Below are 20447 nucleotides of genomic sequence, written 5' to 3'. Positions count from 1 at the left end.
TCTAGTAGCTGGAGTAAAGTGAAAGTGGTGGCAATAAACTAAACAAGATTGGCAAAATGTTGATAATTGCCATAGTTGACTGATGGGTACATAGGCTTTCATGTGTATGTTTGCACGTTACCACACTAACATGTCTTCTTGAAACATAATCATTTTTTTTCCAACTAGAAGTATCTTTGATTATCTTACCCGAGATTGAGAATGACATTGACCAAACTCTCAGCATGATTTTTCCTTGAGCAATTCCTTCATGTTTCAGAGATTGAGGTATTCATGCTTAATTGAAGAAAAATAACCCAATCATTGAGACTCAAGGTCCAGTCTATGAACCAGCAATATTGCCAATACCTGGACAGGTAGGTGTTAGAAGCGTTGACCTAACTAATCAGAATCTGCATTTTGTACAAGATCCCCAGGTTATTCCTATGCATGTTATGCTTGAGAAGTACTGGTCTAGATTCTATTTTATGCATAGATCTTTCTAACTGTTTATTTATTTATTAAAATACACATAACAAAACATAGACCAGCTCAACAACTTCTAAATGTCCAATTCAGTGGCATTGGTTACATTCTTCAAGTTGTGCCACCTTTCTCAAGATACTTTTCCAAATTATTTCACTATCGTTAACATAAACTCACTGCCCCCTAAGCTCCTCATCTAACTTTTTGAGTTGCTGTTGTCAATTTGCTCATGTGTAGATAATTCTTTAAAAGCGCACAATACTCAAGGTAAACATTCTTTACCAATTAAGGTAAATTATTGTTTGGTTTCAATTGCTTCATATGCATGCAAAAGCTGAACAGTGAGTAAGGAAGACTGAAGAAGAATTGACACCTTTGAGTTATGGTCTTGGTGAAGAATATTAGATATACTACGGACTGCCAGAAGAATGAACGAGCCTGTCTTGGAAGAAGTACAACTAGAGTGCTCTTTAGAAGCAAGGATGGCAAGACTACATCTCACATACTTTGGACATGTTATCAGGAGGAATCAGCCCCTGGAGAAGGACTGGGTAAAGTAGAGGGTCAGCAAAAAAGAGGAAGACCCTTGACTAGACGGATTGACACAGTGGCTGCAACAATAGGTTCAAGCATAACAACAATTGTCAAGATGGCACAGGAGCAGGCAGCATTTCATTCTGTTGTACATAGGGTCACTATGAGTCGGAACCGACTGGATGACGCCTAACAACAATAACAACACTATGTTCAATCTTTTGTTTCCTCTGGCTCCTTCTTAAGCATATATAAACAAGCTCAAATCTCTTTCACCTTCAAAGACAAAATAAGTATATAAATAATCAAACAAACTGTTTGCAATTCATTCCTGACCTAGCACCCTTGGCTCCTTGGAAATATATGTATACTTTTATTTGCCTCCTAGGGCTGCCAAAGTACCACAAATGGCCTAAAACAACAGAGATTTATTCTTTCACAGTTCTGGGGGCTAAAAGTCAGAAATCAATGTGTCAGCAGTGCCATACTCTCCCTGAAGCCCTCTAGGGGAGGAATCCTTCCTTTTCTAGTTTCTGGTGGTCCCATGTATCCTTGGCTTGTGACACCATAACTCCAACCTCTGCCTCCATCTTCATATGGCCATCTTCCCTCTCCATCTCTTTGTGCCTGTGTGTCTTCTTATTTATAAAGATACCACATTTATTGGATTAGGGCCCACCCTATGCCAGTACGAACTCACGTTTACTAATTACATCTTCAGAGACCTTATTTCCAAAGAAGGTAGTATTCATAGGTACCAGAGGTAAGGACTTCAACATATGCTTCAGGCCAGTGTAATTCAACCCATAGCAAGCATTAAGCCAAATCACTCCTTTTTTGCATAATCGTGCTTTAGTAGGTTTCTATTGCTTGCAATCAGTTGAACTCTGACACATCAAGGGTCCATCCTTTGTCCTCATCTCACTCTCCATTTTCACTGAAATTTTATTCATGCTCTCACAGCTTCTATTGCTGTCTACAAGCTGAGAATTCCCAAATCTGTGTGTTCCTGTAGGCCCTTCTCCCTTGGTCTCCATATCTACTACTCTATGTTCCATGCAACCTTCTATCCAATAAGTCCAAAATTGAATTTATTGTCTTCATCACTAAACTTTCTTCTCTTCACCCATGTTCAATTTTCGTTTGTAATTGCATCGACTACTCAGTCACCCTTGGCTGAAAACTAAAAGTCATCCTTGGTCCCATATCCATGTTACTGCTGCAGTTCAAACTCTAATTTCCTTTCGCTTAGATTAATCAACATGCTCCAAAAGAGTCTCCTTAACTTTCATTACACTACCTTCTGATACTTTATCCATGGGCTTACATACAGATCTTCATAAAAGGCAAACTAAATAAATTCTCTCCTGAGCTCAAAATCTTTCAATGCCACCCCTGCCCGCTGGATACAATTCAAAATACCTGGCAGGAGGTACAGGGCTGTATGGTCCCTGCTTTCTCTCCAGTGTCATTTTCTGCCAAACATAGGCAAACAGCCAATGCTCTAGACAGATAAACTCAATGTTCTAGACAGTAAATCCAACCACTTGCAGTTCTCATAAATTTGTCATGCAAATTCACAGAACTTGTGCTAGCCTCCTCATGGACTGACCCATTCCCCAGACCACCTAGAAAACTATTACTCACCCTTGAATAACTCACACCAGGGCCCTCTCCTCAATGAAACATTTGTTGACTTCCTTGGACTATACCCATCAAACCCTTCTTTACACTACTGCTGTATAAACCTCATTTATAATCCTCAAATTAACATTTTATTTTAAATATTTGTTTGCAACTGATCCCTATTTGCACTGTGAAGTCTTTGAATGTAAGACCATACTTCATTAATCTGTATATTCCCAGTACTTGTCACACACACTGCTCAGCTACTATCTGAAGAATGAATAAATGAATGAAGGAGTTATATGAAGTATCCATTATAAACTCTAGATCATCTCTAATCCAGAAGATCTCTAGAGACCAAATTGGAAAAACATTCTAAAAAAATGAAAGAACGCTGAGATTAGCATGGCTTCCGAAGGAACCAAGGAACAAATCACATATTGTTATAACTCCACAGTGGTCTCCCAGATTCTCAATTTCTGCATTATTTGCTACAATCACAACACGTTGATACTAGAGCTCACTTTATTTTATGTTTAGTTTTCTTATATACTATGCTGTTGTTGTTGTTGTTGTTAGGTGCCGTCGAGTCGGTTCCGACTCATACCGACCCTATGCACAACAGAACGAAACACTGCCTGGTCCTGCGCCATCCTTACAATCCTTGTTATGCTTGAGCTCATTGTTACTGCCACTGTGTCAGTTCACCTCATTGAGGGTCTTCCTCTTTTCCACTGACCCTGTACTCTGCCAAGCATAATGTCCTTCTCCAGGGACTCATCCCTCCTGACAACATGTCCAAAGTATGTAAGATGCAGTCTCTCCATCCTTGCCTCTAAAGAGCATTCTGGCCGCACTTCTTCCAAGACAGATTTGTTCATTCTTTTGGCAGTCCATGGTATATTCAATATTCTTCACCAACAGCACAATTCAAAGGTGTCAACTCTTCTTCGGTCTTCCTTATTCATTGTCCAGCTTTCACATGCATATAATGTGATTGAAAATACCATGGATTGGGTCAGGCACACCTTAGTCTTCAAGGTGACATCTTTGCTCTTCAACACTTTGAAGAGGTCCTTTGCAACAGATTTGCCCAATGCAATGCGTCTTTTGATTTCTTGACTGCTGCTTCCATGGCTGTTAATGGTGGATCCAAGTAAAATGAAATCCTGGACAACTTCAATCTTTTCTCTGTTTATCATGACGTTGCTCATCGGCCCAGTTGTGAGGATTTTTGTTTTCTTTATGTTGAGGTGTAATCCATACCGAAGGCTGTGGTCTTTGATCTTCATTAGTAAGTGCTTCAAGTCCTCTTCACTTTCAGCAAGCAAGGTTGTGTCATCTGCATAACGCAGGTTGTTAATGAGTCTTCCTCCAATCCTGATGCCCCGTTCTTCTTCATATAGTCCAGCTTCTCTATTATTTGCTCAGCATACAGATTGAATAGGTATGGTGAAAGAATACAACCCTGAGGCACACCTTTCCTGACTTTAAACCAATCAGTATCCCCTTGTTGTGTCCAAACAACTGCCTCTTGATCTATGTAAAGTTTCCTCATGAGCACAATTGTCCTGGAAATCCCATTCTTTGCAATGTTATCCATAATTTGTTATGATCCACACAGTCGAATGCCTTTGCATAGTCAATAAAACACAGGTAAACATCCTTCTGGTATTCTGTGCTTTCAGCCAGGATCCATCTGACATCAGCAATGATATCCTTGGTTCCACATCCCCTTCTGAAACCAGCCTGAACCTCCGGCAGTTCCCTGTCAATATACTGCTGCAGCCATTTTTGAGTGATCTTCAGCAAAATTTTGCTTGCGTGTGATATTAATGATATTGTTCTATAATTTCCACATTTGGTTGGATCACCTTTCTTGGGAATAGGCATAAATATGGATTTCTTCCAGTCAGTTGGCCAGGAAGCTGTCTTCCATATTTCTTGGCATAGACGAGTGACCACCTCCAGCGCTGCAACTGTTTGTTGAAACCTCTCAATTGATATTCCATCAATTCCTGGATCCTTGTTTTTCGCCAATGCCTTCAGAGCAGCTTGGACTTCTTCCTTCAGTACCATTGGTTCCTGATCATATGCCACCTCTTCAAATGGTTGAATATCGACTAATTCTTTTTGGTATAATGACTCTGTGTATTCCTTCCATCTTCTTTTGATGCTTCCTGTGTTGTTTAATATTTTCCCCATGGAATCCTTCACTATTACAACTCAAGGCTTGAATTTTTTCTTCAGTTCTTTCAGCTTGAAAAACGCTGAGCGTGTTCTTCCCTTTTGGTTTTCCATTTCCAGCTCTTTCACATGTCATTATAATACTTTACTTTGTCTTCTTGAGAGGCCCTTTGAAATCTTCTGTTCAGTTCTTTTACTTCATCAATCTTCATTGTGCTTTAGCTGCTCGATGTTTGAGAGCAAGTTTCCGAGTCTCCTCTGACATCCATCTTGGTCTTTTCTTTCTTTCCTGCCTTTTCAATGACCTCTTGCTTTCTTCATGTATGATGTCCTTGATGTCATTCCACAACTCGTCTGGTCTTTGGTCACTAGTGTTCAATGCGTCAAATCTATTCTTCAGATGGTCTCTGAATTCAGGTGGGATGTACTCAAGGTTATATTTTGGCTCTCATGGACTTGCTCTGATTTTCTTCAGTTTCAGCTTGTTCTTGCATAGGAGCAATTGATGGTCTCTTCCCCAGTCAGCCTCTGGCCTTGTTCTGACTGATGATATTGAGCTTTTCCATCGTCTCTTTCCACAGATGTAGTCAGTTTGATTTCTGTGTGTTCCATCTGGTGAGGTCCATGTGTATAGTTGCCGCTTCTGTTGGTGAAGGAAGGTATTTGCAACGAAGAAGTCGTTGGTCTTGCAAAGTTCTATCATTTAATCTCCGGCATTGTTTCTATCACCAAGGTCATATTTTCCAACTACTGATCCTTCTTCTTTGTTTCCAACTTTTGCATTCCAATCGCCGGTAATTATCAATGCATCTTGATTGCATGTTTGATCAATTTCAGACTGTAGCAGCTGATAAAAGTTTTCTATTTCTTCATCTTTGGCCCTAGTGGTTGGTGTGTAAATTTGAATAATAGTGGTATTAACTGGTCTACCTTGTAGGCGTATGGATATTATCCTATCACTGACAGTGCTGCACTTCAGGATATATCTTGAAATGTTCATTTTGACGATGAATGCAACGCTATTCCTCTTCATGTTGTCACTCCCAGCGTAGTAGACTATATGATTGTCCAATTCAAAATGGCCAATACCAGTCCATTTCAGCTCACTAATGCCTAGGATATCAATGTTTATGCATTCCATTTCATTTTTGATGATTTCCAATTTTCCTAGATTTATACTTCGTACATTCCCCCCACACGTCTGTCAGTTTGTCATACTGTGGGGGCTTGCATGTTGCTGTGATGCTGGAAGCTATGCCACTGGTATTCAGATACCAGCAGGTTCACCCATGGAGGACAGGTTTCAGCTGAGCTTCCAGACTAAGACAGACTAGGAAGAATGACCCGGCAGTCTACTTCTAAAAAGCATTAGCCAGTGGAAACCTTATGAATAGCAGTGGAACACTGTCTGATATAGTGCTGGAAGATGAGCCCCCCAGGTTGGAAGGCACTCAAAAAATGACTGGGAAAGAGCTGCCTCCTCAAAGTAGATAGAGTCGACCTTAATGACGTGGATGGAGTAAAGCTTTCGGGACCTTCATTTGCTGATGTGGCATGACTCAAAATGAGAAGAAACAGCTGCAAACATCCATTAATAATCAGAACCTGGAATGTACAAAGTATGAATCTTATGTACTATAACACCAACCATATTGCTGATCCCTACAAAGTGATGTCTTTCTGCCATGGTGTAATGGAGAGGGCATTGAATGAGAAAGCAGAGCACATGGGTTCCTGGCTCAGTTACTCGGAGGGGTCACAATCTCTTGAGCATCAGCTTTCTCAGCTGCAAAATAGAATTTTGATGACTAGCCAGTTCCTCTCAGATTGGGTCTGAAGATCAGATGGTCTGTAAACTGTCATTCAATAAAGGACTTGTTCTGGTGAATTGGTAATGTTTCTTCATAGCACCAACAGTGTTTGGTCATTTGGGAATCTGGTCTCAGCTCTCTCTAGCCCTACTGGCTAACTGACCTTGAGAAGATCATTTAAATTTTCTGAACCTCCATTTCCTTAACGCTAGAAGTGGAATAATAATATCACAGCATTCTTCTAAAGCAAAAGAAAAATATAAATATTCTGTACTCTATGACATTTATAACTAAAGATATTTTGATTATCCTAATTGCATGACCTTGGGTAAGTCACTTAACTATTTAAGTTACTTTCCTCATGTATAAAATAAAAATACAATAGGCTTGCTGGGGGACTGAATGAGACAATGTGTGTAAAGTGTTCAACAAAGCACATGATTGGTTATCATTATTGATTATAATTATTATTACATTAATATTAGTAGTGTTCTCGTTGCTGCTAGGTGCTGTGGAGCCAGTTCCAACTCACAGGCACCCTACGTGCAACAGAATGAGTACATGTTTCGGTGTAATGAATTACTTCATATGGCCCTGTAGCCATGAGCTTTGTGACTCACACACAGTGACTGACTGGAACTATGTAAATAAGGTGTATGGAAGATGTGATGGTTGAGGTTATGTGTCAAATTGGCTAGTCCATGATTCCCAATATTGTATGGTTGTCCTCCATTTTATGTTTTGTGGATCCTGACCTCTACATTTTGATGAGGCAGGACTGGTATAGGGTGTGTCTTCTGTCATAGCCTTGCAGGAGGGCATGACTCAAGCTCCACCCTTAGTTCAAATTATGCCCTTCCCTGGGGTGTGACCTGCATCTAAGATATTATGTGTGTGTCCTGGCTGGGCTCTTTCTCTCTGCATCTGGATCCTGTATCTGCTGAATAATCAGTTACTTTTGTGTGGCCTTTCTAGCCATGATCTTGTACCTCCCACCCAGGTGATTAGGCAGGACTGTGTGATAGGGAAATTGTGGCTCACCAAAGGAATTGGTCAGTTTTGTCATTATACTAGGTTTGAAATGAGCCATTCCAGAGGTGGGAAAGAGAGGATTCCACCACCACCAAAAAAGAACAGCCAGGAGCGGATGGTGTGTTCTTTGGAACCAGGATCCCTGCACTAAGAAGCTCCTGGAAAGAGCCTGAAAGCATTTCCCCTGAGAACGGGAACCAGACAAGGATGCCCTTCATCACCACTCTTATTCAACATGGTGCTGGAGGTCCTAGCCAGAACAATTAGGCTAGACAAAGAAATAAAGAGCATCCAGACTGGCAAGGAAGAAGTAAAATTGTCTCTATTCGCAGATGACATGATCTTATACACAGAAAACCCTAAGGAATCCTCCAGAACACTACTGAAACTAATAGAAGAGTTCAGCAGAGTATCAGGATACAGGATAAACATACAAAAACCAGTTGGATTCCTCTACACCAACAAAAAAGAACACTGAAGAGGAAATCACCAATCAATACCATTTACAGTAGCCCCCAAGAAGATAAAATACTTAAGAATAAATCTTACCAGAGGTGTAAAAGACTTATACAATGAAAACTACAATACACTTCTGCAGAAAACCAAAAGAGACCTACATAAGTGGAAAAACATACCTAGCTCATGGATAGGAAGACTTAACATTATAAAAATGTCTATTCTACCAAAAGTAATCTATACACTTGATGCAATTCTGATCCAAATCCCAACGACATTCTTTAATGAGATGGAGAAACAAATCACCAACTTCATATGGAAGGGAAAGAGGCCCCGGATAAATAAGGCATTGCTGAAAAAGAACAACAAAGTGGGAGGCCTTACTCTACCTGATTTTAGAACCTATTACACAGCCACAGTAGTCAAAACAGCCTTGTACTGGTACAACAACAGATACATAGACCAATGGAACAGAATTGAGAATCCAGATATAAATCTATCCACATATGAGCAGTTGATATTTGACAAAGGCCCCAAAACAGTTAAATGGGGAAAAGACAGTTTTTTAAACAAATGGTGCTGGCATAACTGGATATCCATCTGCAAAAAAATGAAACAAGACCCATACCTCACTCTATGCACAAAACGAGCTCAAATGGATCAAATACCTAAATATAAAATTTGAAATGATAAAGATCATGGAAGAAAAAATAGGGACAACCTTAGGAGCCCTAATACATGGCATAAACAGTATACAAAACATTATAAAGAATGCAGAAGAAAAACTAGATAACTGGGAGCTTCTAAAAATCAAACACCTATGCTCATCCAAAGACTTCACCAAAAAAGTAAAAAGACTACCTACAGACTGGGAAAAAGTTTTTAGCTATAACATTTCTGATCAGCCTCTGATCTCTAAAATCTACATGATACTCCAAAAACTCAACTACAAAAAGACAAATAACCCAATTAAAAAATGGGCAAAAGATATGAACAGACAGTTCACTAAAGAGGACATTCAGATAGCTAACAGATACAGGAGGAAATGCTCACGATCATTATCCATTAGAGAAATGCAAATCAAAACTACAATGAGATTTCATCTCACTCCAACAAGGCTGGCATTAATCCAAAAAACACAAAATAATAAATGTTGGAGAGGTTGTGGAGAGATTAGAACACTTATACACTGCTGGTGGGAATGTAAAATGGTACAACCACTTTGGAAATCCATTTGGCGCTTCCTTAAAAAGATAGAAATAGAACTACCATAGAAGCCAGCAATCCCACTCCTCGGAATATATCCTAAAGAAATAAGAGCCTTTGCACAAACAGATATATGCACACCCATGTTTATTGCAGCACTGTTTACAATAGCAAAAACATGGAAGCAACCAAGGTGCCCATCAATGGATGAATGGATAAATAAACTATGGTATATTCACACAATGGAATACTACGCTTCAATAAAGAACAGTGAGGAATCTGTGAAACCTTTCATAACATGGAAGAACCTGGAAGGTATGCTGAGTGAAATTAGTCAGTTGCAAAAGGACAAATATTATATAAGACCACTATTATAAGAACTTGAGCAATAGTTTAAACTGAGAAGAAAACATTCTTTTGTGGTTATGAGAAGGGGAGGGAGGAAGGGTGGGAGAAGGGTATTCACTAATCAGGTAGTAGATAAGAAGTACTTTAGGTGAAGGGAAAGACAACACACAATACAGAGGAGGTCAGCGCGACTGGACTAAATCAAAAGCAAAGAAGTTTCCTGAATAAACTGAATGCTTCGAAGGCCAGCGTAGGAGGGGCAGGGGTTTGGAGACCATAGTTTCAGGGGACATCTAAGTCAACTGGCATAATAAAATCTATTAAGAAAACATTCTGCATCCCACTTTGAAGAGTGGCATCTGGGGTCTTAAATAAAGATGCATCAATGAGTCTCAACCCACCTGGATCAAAGGAGAATGAAGAACACCAAGGACACAAGGTAATTACGTGCCCAAGAGACAGAAAGGGCCACATGAAGCAGAAACTACATCATCCTGAGACCAGAAGAACTAGATGGTGCCCAGGCACAACCAATGACTGTCCTGACAGGGAACACAACAGAGAACCCCTGGGGGATCAGGAGAGCAGTGGGATGAAGACCCCAAATTCTCATAAAAAGACCAGGCTTAATGGTCTGACGGAGACTGGAAGGATCCCGGTGGTCACGGCCCCCAGACCTTCTGTTGGCCCAGGACAGGAATCATTCCCAAAGCCAACTCTTCAGACATGGATTGGACCAGACAATGGATTGGAGAGGGGTGCTGGTGAGGAGTGAGCTTTTTGGATCAGGTGGACACTTGAGACTATGTTGGCATTTCCTGCTGGAGGGGAGATGAGAAGGTAGAGGGGGTTAGAAGCTGACGAAATGGACACGAAAAGAGAGAGTGGAGGGAGCGGGCTGTCTCATTGAGGGAAGAGTAATTAAGAGTATGTAGCAAGGTGTATATAAGTTTTTGTGTGAGAGACTGACTTGATTTGTAAACTTTCACTTAAAGCACAATAAAAATTAAAAAAAAAAAAAAAGCTCCTGGAACCAGGAGACAGAGAGAGAGAGATAGTCAAGAAACAGTGGCAGAGAAACAACGGCAGAAGACAGTGTGTTGGGCTTTCTGGCCCATGGAGTAAGAAATTTGAGTGCCTTTGGGCAGGAGGCTAGCTGGCAGAGTAGAGTACATCAGAGCATTTATTATGAGAGCTAAAAGAGCTTTGTAACATTTGTCTGAGCAAGGCAGAGACCTAGGGCCAGAGAGAAACGTGCCTACGAGCACAGCTGAAAAGAGGTTGTCCTGATGGAAGAATGTTCCTAAGCCTGAATCATAACCTGTTACTTTCCTAATAAACTCCATAATCATGAGTATTGTCTGTGAGTTCTGTGTGACCGTGGCAATGAATTATCGAACCTAGTAAAGAAGTAGAGAGTGTCTGGGAGGGACAGTTGATGTCAGAAACGGTAAAGATGGCAGAGAGAGGAGGCATGTCTTATCTCCACCTCATAGGAATCAGCCTTGGGCTGTTGATGCTGATTCTCCTTCCCTCTTTTTTCTTGTGAAGTTAGATGAGGTCAGACATAGCCTTATCCTATTTTTACACGTTTTCTGAAGGTCTTATTTTCACAGAGAGACTTTACTCACTAAAATATCAGCTATAATTTTTTATCTATATTTCTCATCAATTTGTAAGCCTGGATATTTAGGACTCACAAGACCTCCATCTGAGGAAAAACAAAAACAAATACTCTAAGAGTCAAGATGGTCTTAATGTCTCACAGAGAAAAGAAACCTATCCCCCAATAAAGGGAATTTGTATAAAAACACTACCTTTAGCTTTAAAGTACTGGTGTTAGACACTGGTAAGTGTATTTCAAGATCTCCATTTTTTTCAGAGCAGATAGAAAAGCTTATCAATCATCACTGTTCATCCAATGTGTTCTAATATTTTAATTATAAGAAGATATTGAAATCAATTTTTCTAATTCAATAACAAAAGTTAGTATAATGTTAGTTGTTGCTGTTGTTGTTAGTTGCCATCGAACTGGCTCTGACTCAAGCAGATCGCAAGTACAACAGAACAAAATGTTGTCTGGTCCTGTGCCATCTCATAGTTGTTTGTATATTTGCACCCATTATTTCAGCTACTATGCATTTTGAGTGTCTTCTAACCTAGGGGAGGTCATCTTCAAGCACTATATCAGACAATACCCTGTTGTAATCCAAAGAATTTTCATTGGCTCATTTTCAGAAGTAGGTTGACAAGACTTTCTTTGTAGTATGTTCCAGTCTGGAAGCACTGCTGAAACCTGTCCACCATGGGTATTTGACCTACTGGTGGCATAGCTCCCAGCATCACAACAACATACAAGCCACCACAGTACAACAAACTGACAGACAGGTGGTGGGCAGTGTTAGTGGGGACAGTAAAATGGGTAGGGAATTGCTTCTCTCTGTAAGGGTGCTTGCTTCTGCTTAAGTAAGCATTTCACTACATAAATACATGACCTAACAAATTACTAAATAATAGGTATTTATGTTCATTACTGAATATTTTCTGTAAGGTATAAGATTATTCCCTTAATATAGCAGGTTCTACCAAATGGCGGTGCAGTTAAGTGTCATTTCTATGAATTATTTATTACATATGTAGAGTGTGAGAGCAAAAATGCTTTAAAAAGTGCCACAGCTCACTTCCAAGTGAACTAGTGCCTTTCTTCTCAATATATGGCTTCAACTACTATTCTACCATAACATGTGGAGTTGAGGTGCTACCCAGTGCCTACCATTGAAATCAGGTGAAAGTTTTAGAAGTCTTCTCCAAGTTTCCTCATGACAAGAAAATTTTTCTTAATCATTAAAATTAAATATTCTTAACGGGTATCACTTATTTTCTTGGACGAGTCTTGCTTTGATCTAAGATTATTTGATCAGAGACACAAATAACCTGCAAAGATAGAAGACAACGAAGGAGTGCATTGAGGTAATTAAGAAAACACATAGCACTGTGCCTGGCACAACGCAAGGGTCAAAATAAATATTATCTATTGATATTGTTGATGTTATTACTGGCTTATTGTAATATTTTAGGTGGAATTAGGTCCACAAATTATCAATTATAACAAGTGCTTACTACATTACTTTCTGGTAGTTCTAAAATAAAATAATTTGAAACGTTTCTCTTAGCTTTCAAGAAGTTTGAATGAAAAATATGGAATCTGCTCAAACATCCTTTGACTGATTGTTAAAGGAATTAGGGCTATCAAAATTATTTCCTGAAATATCTTCCAAATTTTCAATACTAAGAAAAACTATTATTATATTTAATGTGCTTTTGTTTATTAATGGATTTTTAGGTATGTCATCAAGATTAGTAGTCAAATTAGCAAGCAAGAGAGGTTTTTAAATTAATATGTACATTTTATTGGGCATGTAAGTCTACATTATAAATAATTCTGGCTACTTACGCTCTTATAAAACTAGCAGGTTATTTTGTGATTTTGCATTATTATAGATGTTTATAGAGTTTTGCTGTTGCTTTTGTGACACATTATGGATAAAATCTACGATTTGTTTGGTGCTGAGTACTTGATTATCTTCATGTCTACCCTGTGGATTCTCTTATAATTGGACTATGTCATTAAAGCTGAAATGAAAAACAAAAACAACCCTGATTGCACATTCTTCAGAATTCCTGTGGGTGTTTGTCAAGACAAAAGTAGGCCGCACTTTTATCCTTACCCTTCCCTCTTCTGCTCCAGTTACCAGTGGACACCTAGCTTTTTGTGACGTGGAAAGCAAGAATCACAGGCTAAACCAATCAACCAAAAAAACTCGTTATTGACTCTGCCTTAAATCCTAACAGTGGATCTCAACAGGCCCTGAGACAACTAATTCAGTAACTTTATTATGCGTTTTGCCATGGCTTTTTTTTTAGTATTTATCTAGCATTTCTCTTGAGAATTTAAACTTCTTTCTTATGTATTTAGAAAATTTTTAAGCATTACCAGATTACAGATTTTGCATTCTTGGTGGTGTTTTCTGGAATGTAGCAGCTCATCTTTCACATAGCATTTTAAATGTGCTAATGTTTGAAGAAAAATACATAAGCAAATACAAACTACTACCTGCAGGACTTCAAGTTACGAATGTATGCGGAACTCTTTGAGCACGTTATGATGTATTGGAGAGATTTTCCAGAGGCCAAATTTAAAATAAGTACAGGTCATTTTATAAAGCAGCTTTTTCAGGAGGAAAAAAACTCTTTAGCCAAAGTTAGAACTACCTAATACTACCTTAAAGCCTCGTCCCCAGGCCCAGCCTTTGCCTTAATTGCATAATCAGGTCAATTTTGATGCTCATTTGTAACTTTGCTATCAGGTATGGCCAGATGTTTCATTTAACCTCTAATATAAATAAAACATCTGATAAAGTTTTGCAATGCCTTTGTAAACAGCTGTTTGATCTGGAACGCTACTGCTGAAGCAGCTATACTGATCTGGTCATTCTCTTTACATTACGTCAAAGTAATTGTCTTGATCCTTGGGAAAACTGCTGCTGTCGGCATTATAAAGTCTTTTATTGCAGCACGTTAGATCTCTTCAAAATGGCTAATGTCTAGTCAACACATGTTTAGTCTACTCAACAAGAATTTATTAAGTATATTTGAAATGGAAGAAGAAATTGCTGGTCTATTTCTTTGAGGATAAAAATATAAGTTGAGTGCATTGTTAAGGAAGTTTTATTATATTTTTAGCCTGGTAAAATAATGTTATAGCAGACTTTATAGCATGAGCACTGAGCTAACAGCACACTTCACAGCCTTTTCCAGGTTTATTAAATAAGTCTAAGAATGATATTCTTCATCCTTTCATATTTTTATTCTTTGGTTAACATTAGGCATAGTTCTAACATTAGTGATCATATTATAAACATATCTAATAGGATGGTAAAGATTTGGGGCTTAAACTGCTTAAAACTAAATTAAGATAATACTTTAGACACATATAAAATGCTCGGGATTTCTAGAAAAAAATTTCTAGCTAAAGTAAATGACCTGGCATATTCAAAATTTTAGTAGATGAACATTCATGTTCTGCCCAATGAATATTGACCATACTCACTTATTTTAGATTTCTGGCTTAACGGCCCAAAAGCTCAGGTGTTATGCAAAATAAGGTACATACTAATGAGGAAAAAAATTGTTATAATATTAAATAGTTCAGAGATTTATTTTAATGTTCGGGAAATAATGATATCTTATTTAGAAATTTGCATTTCTGTTTCAGAAGACTTTAGTATTGTTAGACACTTAACATTTTTGGTTTAATGAAAAATCCATATTTTATCATAAAGAGTATATGGTACTTGCCATACAAACATCTCTATGATGTTTTATATTTTTGGTGGGACTATTTATTGTTTTTCAGCCTAAATTTATTAATGCTTTTGTCCACACCTGCATGCAAAAAGCAAAAAACAAAACAAAACAAAAAGCACTTGTTTAAAATAATTTGCAGGGTACAATATTAGTATCTACCTTTCTGTTTTATAAGCTGCCAAGCTATTTTTCCCTAGAGGAAAATTCCTCCACCCACCCTGTAAGAAGGCATAATCTCCTAAGTACTAGCATAGATGGGCCTCAGCCTCCTGACGTTTCTTAGTTAACTCTGGAATTATAGGGACTTGGGCACTGCAGCTTCAGGTTTATGGGGCATCTGGATTGTGATATCTGGAGGTATGTTATTGCCCAATCTTTAGCTTACATTGAGCTACATGTTGCTGTCAAGTTGATTCTGACTCATGGTGACCCCAGGTGTGTCAAAGTAGAACTGTGCTGCATAGAGTATTGATTTTTCAGAAGTAGATTGCTGGCCTTTCTTCCTTGAGGTGACTCCAGGTGGACTTGAACCACCAACCTTTCGGTTAGCAGCTGAGTACATTAACTCTTTGCACCACCCAGGGACTCTCACAATAAGGGAAGCCAAGGATTTAAGAGAGGCTTAAAGGCAACAAGGAACTGAAGCATTGCCCACCAGCAAGGTTACAGTGAAGCTCTCCCTGAAATGCAGATGCAGCCTAGAGGACACTGGACATGAAATGCGTGAAGAGTAACGTTCCTGAGCAATGGGGGCCAGGATGGATCTAAACTACATTACATAAGAATGTGGTGGCATTCAAGTTCTCCTACATGTGCGTTTGCATGCATGGGTGCTTAAGTGGGTGGTATTTTTACCCCAAAAGGGAAAATCCATTTTCAGCTTAGATTACATTTAGTAACTTATTCTTTCTACCAAAATAAGTGGATTAAAAGCACTGTTTTCATCACTCCCACAGAAGCTGAACATAGCACAGAGGGGTGAACACAGATACAGCGATTAAAGCTGCCGGGCCACACAAACATAAACAGAAGTCTTTCCCCAGAAATAAGCACATGTAGCCGGCATTTTGAAGAGTAGAGTGGGGGTAGGCAAAGCGTCTTCAGCAATCCAGTTGATAACGTTGTGCACCTGAGATGAGCTTTGAAGACCCTCCATAGTTAGAAAACAAGGATAAATTCAATCATGAAAGGAAAGAGCCAGACAAAAAAAGAATGGGTAAGAACTGTCGCCAAGAACGCTTTTAACAGGACATAAGCAACTAAAGAAGTCTTGAACCAGAGCGGGGCATTTCTCTTAGATATGCTCGGCTAAAGAATATTTTCAACCAACTACTAATGAGGGGAAATCGGAAATTAATTACCTCAGAGTCTTTATATATCATTTAAAAAAAAAAAGTTGCCATCAAATCAGTTCCAGCTCATGTGATCCCATGTGTTTCAGAGCAGAGCTGTGGTCCGCAGGGTTTTCAACGATGATCTGTCAGAAATAGGTTGCCAGGCCTTTCTTCTGAGGCTTCTCTGGGTGGACTCAAAGCAGGAACTTTGGGGTTAGTAGACAAGTGCTTAACCATTTATTCAAACAAGGGACTCCTATGTTTATCATTTATGGCTTCGTAGATACTCTAAAAAAATTTAAAATAAGTATATGTTATTGTCATTCCGGAGCGTGGGTTTGCTCATTCAAACCTAATCATTCTGTTAATGTTCAGACAAAGAATCCCTCCAGTTACTGCTATAAAGAGATGACTGCAGTCAAAATTCTGCTCCTGTCGTGAATATGCCAAAGAGGGTGAACTTCTCACAGCCAAACTGCCCACGAAGGTGCGCTGCCCGTTCTCCCCGTTGCTCTGTGTACTGTCTTCAGAGTAGTCACCTTGGGAGGACATACAGTGCTTTGAACAATGACAGCATTCCCAAACCATTGCAGGGAAATATCTTTTGGAATTGCATTCAGAACCTTAACACATGTTTTTGACTATTAAAGACAGACAATATTTTCTTTGGAGGGCACATTTAATTTGAGAAGGTAATAGCTAACTGCCATTCTGGACCACTTCTGATGGGTAGATTGTGATTATGTTTGGGAAGACCCTAATGATAATAGGTAAGCTCTATGATGTTTGCCTCTAGCCAGTCATATTATCTTGTAGAGACACTTGTCACCTTGTCTGATTACAAGGAATTTGGTCTAGAAAGAAAGTTGAAAATTATTAAAATGGCAATACATTCTCGTTTCCACTTTATTAATGGCCTTTTAGAACACTAGGGGTCAAAATATATACAAAGAGCAAAGCAAGGAATGATAGTAAAATAAAGCTTCATAACGAGGAGTACTCACTTAAAATTTGGAATGAGCATTTCATAATAATAGCACTGGGAGGGGCCTTGATTCCTCTGTCCCACTACCTTGACAACAGTATATTAAGATAAATACACTTGAACACATTGAGACTGGAGCGACCCCCGAATCTAGTGCCTGGAAACAGCTTTTGAAACTTGAGCTGGAACTATCCCATCAAGTCATCTTTAAACTAAACAACAATTTAGCTCAATACATAAAGAATGTCTGCCTTGAGCATTGCGCCCTATTGAAGAATCACCTGTGTGAGGCTAAAATGACAACAGCAGCTCTGAAGCATAGATGAGAACTCTAAGGGAAGAGAGTCTAAGTGAACAGAAGTGAAACAACAGGGGCAGAGACAGAAAGGTGACACAGTGTGAAGCATGGCACCATTGTTGGTGAACTGCACATATAAAAATTGTTGAATGGGTATACATTTTGTTGTGTATATTTTCACCAAAAATAAAAACATTTTAAAAATAATGAATGCACTTAAATCCTTCTGAAGGGCTTTTGGATCTAAAATATGTTTTGGAACTGCCTGCAGGGTAAGCATGGGCTTTGGAGCTAGAGTGCCTGAGTTCAAATCCCACCTCTGTCTCTTCCTAGCTGTGTGATTTGGGACAAGTTACATAAACTCTGAGGCTCAGCTCCCTCATCTTAAAATGGAGACCTTGTGTTTTACTGACCAAGTAGTACTGAAAGAATTAATTAGAAGGCACCAGAAAAATTTGGAAGCGGTCATCTGGGTCTTGGAAATCAGCAGAATTCAGAGAAGCAATCAGTGTTTCATGTAGGTGTATTTCTGTCTCTGGAGAAGTAATAAAGTAGCAATAGGTGGGCCACACCTCCAAAGGATTTGATAATAGAAGCAGTGATGTAGCCCAGTATAATCTCAAACTAAAACTGGGGGCCTGGCACAATAAGAATTATTTAAACCAGTAAAAACAACTAGAAATCGGAGTAAGGCTAGAAATCACATTTACTCTCCTTTCACAAAGCAGCTAAAGAATATTATGTTGCTATTTTAATAAGAATAACACCACACTGATAACAGATTCTATTCAAAATTTAATAAAGCATTAGTCCCTTAATCAAAACATGACTATGAGGCTTGGACTGGCGCTGGAAAGCAGAATAATGTGAACAAAAGAGAAATGGAACTGTGTCTGAATATCAAGTCTACAAAACAAATAACATCTCGTTACACATGCAGCAATTAAAGACAGGAACTAAAAAGCCATTCTCAACTTACTTTTGGCACGCTCCTGGCCAGGGAGAAGCTTGAATCATGTAATCAAAGCAGATATGTGGTAAAAATAGATAAAATGCCATAACATTATGCATTTTTTTGCTCAGGTTGAAAACATTACATAAAATTTTGCCCAAAACACATTAGCTATAAACATATATAAGCTAGCAATCGAAATTTGTAGTTACAGGTACAAGGAATATGAAGTTTGATTTGAAAGTCTGTATGTAATTTGTAGAAACCAAAAGATTTCCTTCTAATTCAGTAATGGTAATGATTAAGAAAACACTCTGAGATCAGACCACCTGGGTCTAATTCCTGACTCTGCGACCAACAGATTTAGGACAAGTTATTTAACCAGTTTTCTCTTAATTTATTAGGTAAAATTAAGATAATCATACTGCCTACCTAAAACCAAAACCAAACCAAACCCATTGCCATCCTCAAGAGTTGTAATAATTTAATGAGATAATGCTTAAAACTCACACATCAGCTATCACTGTTTGGAAAATGGAATTAGTTAAAGTGTTTTAGAAATAAAAGTTATCTTAAAACCAAAAAGCCAAGCCCACTGCCAACGAGTTGATTCTAACTCATAGAGACCCTATAGGACAGAGGAGAACTGCCCCATGGGTTTCCAAGATTGTAACTCTTCCTGGCAGCGGACCGCCACATCTTTGTCCCTCGCAGTAGATGGTGGGTTTCAACAGTTGACTTTTCAGTAGCAGCTGAGCACTTTAACCACGGAGCCACCAGGACTTTCTAAAGTGTCTTAAAAAGCTATAATCCCATTGATGAATAAAAAAAATACAACATGATAATTCCCCAAACTGACTTGGTTAATCTGACTCATTCAAATCTCTGAATACTGACTTTTTAAAAATCATTTACAGTCAGGGTCCTCAAAGCAGTCAATGTATTTATATATACAGGTTCAATTAGGTTTTAATAATGCCACTATAGCATTTGATTCCATCTTGCAAGCTAAGTTTCAAGTTCGGGCTGACAGCTCATTTAACTTTTTGTTTATACAGACAATGAATTCTACTGTATTAAAAATCAAATAAAACACAAATACATAGGATTGATATGGAGTTAATATGTTTTAATAGTTGGTGTTGCTTTAGGTGCCTTCAAGTCGGTTCTGACTCATAGTGACCCTATGTACAACAGAAGGAAACTTAGCCTGGTCTTACACCATACTCATGATCATTGTTACGCTTGAGCCCACTGTTGCAGCCACTGTGTTGATCCACCTCGTTGAGAGTCTTTCTCTTTTTCCATGACCCTGTACTTTACCAAGCATGATGTCTTTCCCCAGAGACTGATCCCTCCTAATAACATGTCCAAATTATGTAAGACAAAGTCTCACCATCCTTCCTTCTAAGGAGCATTCTTGCTGTATGCCTTCCAAGATAGATTTGTTTGTTCTTCTGGTGTCTGTGGTATATTCAATATTCTTCACCAACACCATAATTCAAAGGCATAAATTCTTCTTTGGTCTTCCTTATTCATTGTCCAGCTTTCACATGCGTATAAGGCGATTGAAAACACCATGGTTTGGGTCAGGCGCACCTTAGTCCTTAAAGTGACATCTTTCCTTTTTAACACTTTAAAAAGGTCTTTTGCTGCAGATTTGTCCAATGCAATGCATCTTTTGATTTCTTGACTGCCGCTTTCATGGGTATTGATTGTGGATCAATCAATCAATGAAGTAAAATAAAACCCTTGACAATTTAAACTTTTTTCCATTTATGTTGCTTATTGGTCCAGTTATGAGGATTTTTGTTTTCTTTATGTTGAGGTGTAATCCATACTGAAG

This window comes from Elephas maximus, chromosome 15 (genome assembly GCF_024166365.1).
Source record: "Elephas maximus indicus isolate mEleMax1 chromosome 15, mEleMax1 primary haplotype, whole genome shotgun sequence".
Lineage (NCBI taxonomy): Eukaryota > Metazoa > Chordata > Mammalia > Proboscidea > Elephantidae > Elephas > Elephas maximus.
Note: the sequence above shows the minus strand (reverse complement) of the source record.